We start from the raw sequence: 9,444 nt of genomic DNA, 5'->3' as shown, positions 1-9,444 counted from the left end.
TCAGACTCCTCAGTTGTTGACTTATTTTACCCAGGTGCACCTTTACTCTTTATATTAAGTGGAGTGATATGGGGAATTGGTTTAACCCAGGTATTTGTATGATACTCTTACACCCCTTCTTTTCTTCATAATTTAGTAATAAGAGAAGGGAAGAAAAGATGTGTACCACCCTGAATCTCGTATTGCCTTTATTTTTTAAATGCAATCTGGCCAATATTTAGATCAATGCCAGTCATTAGGTAGGCTACCATGCAAGCTCGCAACTCAATGACAAGCATCATGTATGTACATGGTGAGATTATGCTACAGATAATGTTCAACCAGATTTTTGCCTCTGCTGAGAATTTATGCGTAGAGATCTCTCTTTTGGTAGTAGCCTTGGAAACCTCTCTATTTGGGCAAAGAATGTTGGCCGTCCAGGTTCCTGGATCATGTCCCTTTGTTTAGAATTCTTCCATGTTCACATCCTGTAGTGCATGCACTTTATTAACCTATTGCACTACAGAATGCACATACCTTCCTTGAATCTTCATTACTGGGTTTGCAAGAGAGATAGTAGTCAAATTCATATAAAACTCCCACATCCATTGCTTATTTACCTCAAGAGAATTCAGAATAAAGCATATCCACCCGGAAGCATCCAGCCTTTCAAAAGATCCTGGATACTATTTTGGGATCCCATCGATGCACATGCCACTTTCCAATAATAATTTGGCTCTCAAAATGTCATTCTTGCACTGTCTTTGGCATTTTGGGGCCATAAATTGGATGTGATCAAAATCTCTCATTGTGAAGATTAGAACCTGTAATCAGTGTTAACTTAGGCCAATATTAGTGTTATCACACCAACAATATGATAGACTAATTAGATAAACTCATGTAGTAGTGTTATAGGTGGTTTAAAGAGCCGTTAAGAGTGTGTAGAAATTTGACATCTTCCAAAATCTGCTCTCAGGTATGGTGATAGTGGATCTCTAACTGCGGCTATGGTGGTGTAATTGTGATCATAGTGACCTTGCTCTCGATACTTGAGACCAGGTATGACTATTTCTGCACTATATTTAGAATTCAATTTTAAGCCCTATTCCACATTTTAATCAATCATGGTAGCATTGTAATCAATAAAGTCGAGCCTATAGTGTGTGATTGTAGCCCCTAAAATTGAAAGAAATCAAACTACATGCGTTGGGGCATTCAATAAAACACATGGAGTACACGATTACTTTAACCTTTTAAAGCTCAAACTTGGGTACTCAAGACTTCCCCATTAGTGGTACAATAACTATAACAGTCAACCACAGCAAAAATTACAACCAAACATGTAATTAGCAATGAAATCACTATTTTAGGCCTTTTCCTACACTAAAAGTTATAAACATGCAATTTTTTATCAAAACCAGAGAAAGTTTGACCACTTACCAATTTAAGTGATGCAAACTGGCGAATTGATGCATGGCATACAATAGATTCCAAAAATTAGAGAGGATTGTGAAAGATATTGAGACAGGATCATGGGAGGAAATGGTCAATTAAATGGTCTTTTAAACTGAATTGACCACGATCACGGTCTTAGTTTTTTTATCGCAATCATATGGCTTTCACGATTGCAGTGGTATGGACCGCAGTCATGATAACTGAGACCAAACAACCAAGTTTTTTCCATTTCCTGCTCAGTCCAAACTTGCTAATTTCAAATGCTTCTTTCTTAACTTTGATCAAAATTCCTCATAGCACCACATTTTAGAGATTATACATGCACAAAAATAAAAACCAAAATCTTCCCTAGCGTGCATAAATAAAAGGATATGTGCCACTTTTTCTGACGTGATGGGTTGCTTCCCATCGAGCGCTTAGTTTAACATCGTAGCACGATACCTCTACTGTATTCTTTTATGTTTTCACTTAGAATATTTGAATCTCTGTCCCAACTTTTGTTCAATATGCAATGAGCGACAGAGGGAGAGAAGATTCAAATTTTCTAAGATAAAACTTGGAAAATATGAGGGAATGGCGAGAAAGCCTCGATCTCTCTATTTTGAAGACTTGAACCTCTTACCCAACTTTACATCAATCTTCTGGATTGGATCTATGGGTAAAAGGTTGTACGTCAATAGGCCATTCCTTGTACATCAGAAATTGAACTCTTCATCTTTGATAGATGGGGTTCCATATGCTCCTTTGGAATGCCAAATTGCAAAATATAAGAGTTGGACTCCGTCTCCCTACACTTCTCTCTTTGAGAAAAGGGATGGATCCTCATCATATCCTCTAAGCACAAGGTTAAAAAATGGGTTGAATGAAGTCTAATACTTAATTTTAGGTCAGCCTCATCCTAAGCATTTGAGAGGGTTTCATAGTAAACTCCAAAAGGTAATTCCACTGGAAGGTAATTCCATATAGCTTGCAATTGATGGTAACTTCTTGCATATGTCATCTAGCATCAACTTTCAGGTAGTATGGGATGGTGTTGGAAATAAAATCGTATATCCTTCTTCCATCCAACATTTAATATTATGCTTTTGCCTGAGGCATTCATGGCCTTCCAAGCTTTTTTAGCGATCTGGTAAAGTAACTTTTCCTATAGAATAGACCTTTGCATTCCTGTGGGGGAGCTTTCAGACGTATGTTTTTATAGTGTTGGAGACTTCATCTCTTGTGATTTCATATAGCGGATAATATTCTTTTATTTCTCAACTGACATAATCCTAGTGGGGATGATCATCGGCGTAGCTCCATTTTCCTTATTCTTTTGGCTATATCTCTTTTGGAATGCATTTTTTTCTGTAAAATAAAGCATTGTGCTTTATAGTATTTATCTTCCGGGGGGTGTATTGAGAGTGGAAATTTCCAAAGGAGTGAAATTTCTAGCTGAGCTTAGACATCATAGCCTGAGATTCCCATCGAATGATATAGCATGAATATTGTTGCATCATAAGAGTCTTTGAAGCATCAAACCCAAAAGTTTCATGGCTTGAACCACAACATGAACCTTTCCAGAGATGGTTGGATTCAATAAAAATTCCTGAAGGCATCATATTTGAACTCCATGAGGATGTAGTACTGGTGACACAGGTACCAGAATAGTGATAGGAGTTCTTGTGGAAAGTCATTGACTAGTGCTATGAACACATGATAGAAAGGATATTTTGGATGTATTTCTAAAGGCTTCATGATGTGTCCACATACTTTCTAAATACTTGAAGCTCATAAAAATTTCTTATTTCTCTGAGGACAGATGCAGCAAACGTATCCATTTACTTATTAAATAGATTTGAAGGGTAGTCTGCTATTCTTAAAGATAGAATTCCTAATGTATTGAGCATAAGAATCGAACTAGACAGCTTGTCATTGTCTTATACTAAAATAGATATTGGTAGAGATCATATATATAGATGTCGTCTAATTCTTCATAAACATCTATGGAGAATATGGTGTCCTTTATCGATTCTTCTTCCAGATAGAAGAATGATTCAAGGTCGTCCTCTTTGCTAAGATAGATTTTTGTGTGATTAGTTATTTCTCCAAAGAGGTGGATAGAGTCTTTCAACCTTTTGGTAGGAGGATAGTTTCTTGCAAAGTCGCCAGGCATTTTGTAGATGTAGCAGGCATTCTCCTTCTTGTAGTTTATTATGCTTTTTCGACTAAAGTACCTGGTTTTCTAGATCACCTTGATCGTTTCATCGGGAGGCCTAGGAAATTTTAACCTCCTACCTTATATCTTCCTCCTTGATCTCATCTTGTGTTCTTAAGCTAGAGCATTAGGATTTAGTGACCAGATCATCCCTGCTATAGGCTCGATCAAGAGCTTGGTTGTTCCAAATGATCTACTTCAGTACAAATCTTTTTATGTAAATATTATTCTAGGCCTGGATGATGACCTACCTTTTATATCCTATTGGTGGTATGGTTATGGATTTGAAATTCTCCTCCATAATCATCATTGTACGGCCTACAAGCATCTTTGGATTGACGACACAAAAGCTTACTTTAGGATGGTATATCTGCCCATCTTGAAGTAGATCTTTTCCATCTTTTGGAAATGGATATCAATGAAATCTTTATCGAATGATAGGCACATCATCTCAAAGATATTTCACCATAACTTTTCCTGTCTCTGATCGGTGTCTCTGTAGAAGACCTTTTATAAGATCCTAATGTTTAATGAAAAGTCTTGGGACATAAGATAAACATTTTTTTTCATTAATCCCAGTAATGTTCCACTAATCTCTGAGGAATCAAGAGAATTTGGAGGTGAACTCAGAGAGTATCATGTATTTTTTGAATTCAGCTAGATTCTTCGTTGCTATCCAAGTGTAGAAGTCTTGCATTCTTTGAGGCTAGGATGAAATCTTGATGTCATCAAGAGTGAAGATGTGGAATCCAGTTCCTACGATTTTCTTTGCCATTGTTCTATGTTCTGGTCTTCACTCTGGGTTGGATCATTCATCATCCCATCTTTGTCATCGACAACTTTGGAGACTTCTGGTTCCTTGGAGTGGTTTATATAAATGATGGATAGTCTTCCTTTAAAGATTCAATTGATGATTTATGGGTTTCCTTAATGTATTCTTGGGAATCAATAGACTCCTCATTATCCTCTATTATCCATTTGTTGTAAATTCATCACCAGGGTTGGAGTATTCATTTAAAGGGCTCATATCGGACCAATACTTTTCTTTACTCATAGAAAGGTTAATGAGATCTGTATCCTAAATATCTTTCTTGCATTTGAGATATTCTTCTATTGGATTAGGACTATCTGTAGCTTGTGGATCTAGAGATGGGCTGTTATTAATGTTCAAGCCATACAGATTTGGGACAACTTGATCTGAGAGGATAGCATCAGTGTTTGGATCATGATATAATGATAACCACTTGTGATTAAGAATACTGTCTTTCAAGAAGGTATTTCATTCCTTGTCTTTATATAGATCTTCTAGTTTATGGAATACCAGGTTATCATCTGGAAAGGTAATGTCGTGGTATGAGATCATCATAGTTCCTTTGTTTGTGTTTTTTTCATTTGATTCCATTTTCCTTTAAGACTTCTTTTGAGTTGTATCAAATTTTTTTGGGTAGAAATAGCTTCTTTTCTTTCCCATACAAGCTTAGCAATTTCAAACTGTTATTTATTTTTAGGATCTTGAGAGGATGACATAGGAATATGAAAGCTCAAAGAGTTAGCAAGAAAGACGTGGCTCAATGTAATGCCCCGCACTAATCCTAGCTTGTTTCGGCTCTTAGTTGCATACTTAAGGGGTTTAAGTCTTGAAATTTTCACGAAGTGTTGAGGGACTTCATCATATTTTGACTCCTGTTAACTTCAAGGATTTTTAAAGTGACCTTCCCGAGCTCAAGACGTAAGTTTTTGAGTTGATTCATGTTCAGGGGTATAAGTAGCATGTCTCGGGTGAGTTTCAGATCTTTCGAATGAGGATTGGACCCCGTTGGATTTCCCAAAGTAGTATCCCACTGTGATTCCACCACATCGCGATGGTTGCCTTGCGCATCGCGGTGGAGTGCAAAACAGAAATTATCATTTTCTAGTGACTCACCACGATTGCACTGCGTCGCGGTAAGTATAGCGATGAGGGAGCCACCGCATCGCGCTGAATCCTTAAACGGTATTCCCGTTATGAATTTTAATTTTTAGAGGCAGTTTAGTCTTTTTCCACGCCCCCAAATCGTGAAACCAGAAGATTTAACCCTATTCTAAACACATTACACTCATTCCTCACCAAATTTCTCTCTAAGAAAACCCTATAGATTCAACTTTAACTTCAAGAAATCTCAAGTATCACCATTCCTTTTTCAAGATAACCCAGAATTCAAGTTTTCGGGTTCAAACAATTCAAGAAGAAGCTTAAAGAACACCATTAGAGATTCAGAGCTCAAGCTTTTACATCCAATTAATCAAATAAGGTATGTGGGGTTATGAACAAGGATACTCCTTTCATCCTTGCGCCCAAAACTTGATCTTTATTTAAGATTTCATACTTTGAAAATCAGGGTTCATACCCAATTATCATTATTTGAATATTATGATGTTACAAATGATTTAAATGTTGAATTGCATGTCTATTTTCACATCTTTATGCGTTTGATATGATTTTTCAGATTTTCAATTGAGTTTTAAGCATGATATTATGATTCTTGATTTCATTATCTTGATATTGTTGAAGTATTTCAAGAAGTATATTTGAGCATGATGTTTCGCTATGAATTGGCATAAGTTTAAAGCATGGCTTTTAAGCCCTAAGTCTAAGTATTGACATTTCAAGAAGATTATGATTTTAAGCCTCTTTTATAAGTTATTTGCCAAGATTTAAGAAAGAAATTGATCTTTTGATCCTTAGATAAGATAAGAAATCCACATTGTTCATACAGCTTGAGATTTAAAGAATGAGAAGAATAATTGGTTTTCATTATAAATCCTAGTTCTATTTTATGGTGGATTTCCTAAAGTCTGAGCAAAAGCATAGTAGTAGTATTTAGCACCGAGTTGGGCATAATTCCAAAGGTCTCACTCCCCAGTAGTACGTGCCACCGTAGTATTAAGATTAAGCTCCCATAGTGGGTTCATTCAGTGATTACTTAAGATAAGGTCATACCCCTTGGAAAGAGTATGACACCTCTCTCTATCATGAGGTTTTCCCCATAGAGGAACAAGATGTTGGACTACATGATAGCTCACATGGTTTATGTCGGTTATAAGAACATCCCAAAGTCCCTAATTCTTAATTCCTAAAATAAAATAACAGAACAGTTTTTAGAAACTAAGTGCAAAGGCTCATAAATTTACTCAGATATGGTCTTATAAAAGATGTCAGTTATCAGATTTTAGCTTTTAGTTTTTGTATGATAAAGGTTAGCCCTTTTTCACTTAGCCTGTATGATTTGAAGAACATAATTATAGTATAGTTTTATTAGAACTAAGTGTCGTGGCTCACAAGAATTTCTTTTATGCTTTAATACTCATAACTTATGATTTGTTAGTTTTGATTATTCAAGACAAGGTGAGTCACTCACATTTAGCATGCAGTTTTTGAGAGTTTATTTGAATTATTGCATTATTGCTTTACTTATGCATTCACCCCCACATGATCAGTACATTCCAAAAGTACTGCTACACATATACGTCTATGTGCTACATTGTTTACTAATATAGGTACCAGTTCAGTTATAGTCCATATATCATGATCAAACAGTTGTAGAATCCAGTCGGCAGATGATGAGTCTCCTACTTCGGGGACTTCAGTTAGATGTTATTTATGTAATTTACTTTCTTAATCATATGTACTGATTATTTATAGTTGGAGTCTTGTCCCAGCTATCTATATTCAGTATAGTAGAGGTTTCATAGATGTCAGTCAGAGTCAGTATTGTAATTTTAGCTCCTCTTTTCAGTTTTATTAGAATGAAAAATTATATCAGTATTGTATTTTCCCCAGATTTCTTAATGATTATGTTTTCGCACAGTAAACTCAGTTATTTTATACATAGTTAAATCAGTTGTTTAATAGTACACCATTACAAGGGTTAGTTTGGGATCATGTGTGGTCCTAAGCACTGTGTGATGACTAGGGGGTAGTCTCAAGTCGTTACACTCATCTTTGGTGTAGATTATCTTTGTTAAGACATAGGGAACAATATTGGTTTTGGTGATGAGTTGTGGCTTCTATGAGGTTAGAATCTACCATTTCATAGGTGTTAGATGTATTCTTTCATAGAAGCTATTTTTTTAGTTGTTGGTCAAAAAAATGAGATAGTGAGGAGCCTAGTGGACATATATCATATTACGTGGATTGAAGTCTGAGTTCCAACTGGTAGATAAGTCCATAATGCTTAGTATATGCTTGTACTGATCTTTTTTTCATTCGTTCGACTTTATTTCCAACTTATTCTGTGTGTGAGCAACATTCTTAAAGTTTGGCTGATGCTCGACAGCATCGTCAATGCCACAGACCATAGTCTCTAACCTTTCTAACAAGAAAGGAGGTTTCATGTTCATATAGGCGGCACGCCATACAAAATCAAATATGTCATCAATACATAATAGATTTCATATGATTGGTGATGTGCATCAACTAAAGGATGGTTTTCCATGAACAATGGCTTCTTAACCCTCTACGAGTGGCTTGACTTTTCTAGTATTTGAACACATGAAATCATTGGTATTTTAGTATAAATACAATTGTTCTGAATATGCCATACACAGTCTTTTTATGGCTATCTCATGGAATTTAGCTCCCTCAACAGTCTGTGGAACAAAGTTGTACTATGCCATACCTTAGATCTACATGTTCGTAATAGAAAAAAGTAAATCAGAAATCAATTGTGCAGACCTTGCTAATTTCATTTCATAAACATGGAAAGGACTTAAAGATGTATGTCACGTGGACAAAGCTAATTTTTTTCATTTTCATGGAAAGTACTTTAGTGTTCCATGTTTTAATCACAACAAGTATACTTGCCAAAGTGTTTTGTTACCCCACTATTGCTACCTAAAGGATCAAAATACCCATCCCTTTGGAAAATAGAAGCAAGAGAGAGAGTTTACCCAAAAACATTTTTATTGATAGAGAGACACTTTACCAGAGATTTTTAGGTGGACTATCTGATGATCTCTATGCTTCATTTTATAGGAGAAGGAAGCTCTAGATAAGCTTAAAGTATAGAGAAACTTGAATTAAAATATTACAACTCTATCCAATCTTCTAAGAGATAAGCATTATCTATTCAGACTAGATAAGCCTTCTTGTTACGCCACAAAACACACGCAAGTGTACGTGGTCTCGCCAAGTATTAAAGTGGCCCTTTAGAATCCAAGTATCAATCCCACAGGGACTAGTATTAAGAAACTATCAAATTCAACTTTTTAACTCTTAAGATTAACTTAAAGCAAGTGTAACCACAAGATTTTGAGAATTATTACTAAAAGTAAAATAGATAGTGCATAAAGTAAAGACTTGAGACAATCAATGGATGAAAGACCAGGGTTAAGTCACTTCGAACAATCATATTACTCTATTGAACTTCATTCGTTAGTTTGCTTATCTTGGTTATTAATTCGTAGGGTTTATCAAATAATCATGGTCTCCCTGCCTATAATCTTCTACCTAACTCGGACATTACAACTACTTTGTTGAGCGGGGATGTAATAATCCAATTAAGTGCTTAAATCTATAATCATACATGTAAATCAATCAAGAGTTCTAGGTATATCCCTATCTTAGATGCTAATTCAAATTTCTTATTTATAAAAGAATAAGAACCTTACTCTATTAATTCCTACATTCTATCTTCCTATTCCCCCTCCCGAGATCACAAGGTTGACAATATATATATTCTAAGGGTAGAGAATCCTCAAAATAGTTAAAATAAGGATGAGCAAACAACCAAATATTATAATCAATCTAAACAAATTCAATTCATAATGATAGC

The sequence above is a fragment of the Capsicum annuum genome, chromosome 4, assembly GCF_002878395.1.
Source record: "Capsicum annuum cultivar UCD-10X-F1 chromosome 4, UCD10Xv1.1, whole genome shotgun sequence".
Lineage (NCBI taxonomy): Eukaryota > Viridiplantae > Streptophyta > Magnoliopsida > Solanales > Solanaceae > Capsicum > Capsicum annuum.
The sequence above is the reverse complement of the archived record's forward strand: the minus strand, read 5'-3'. Positions refer to the sequence as shown.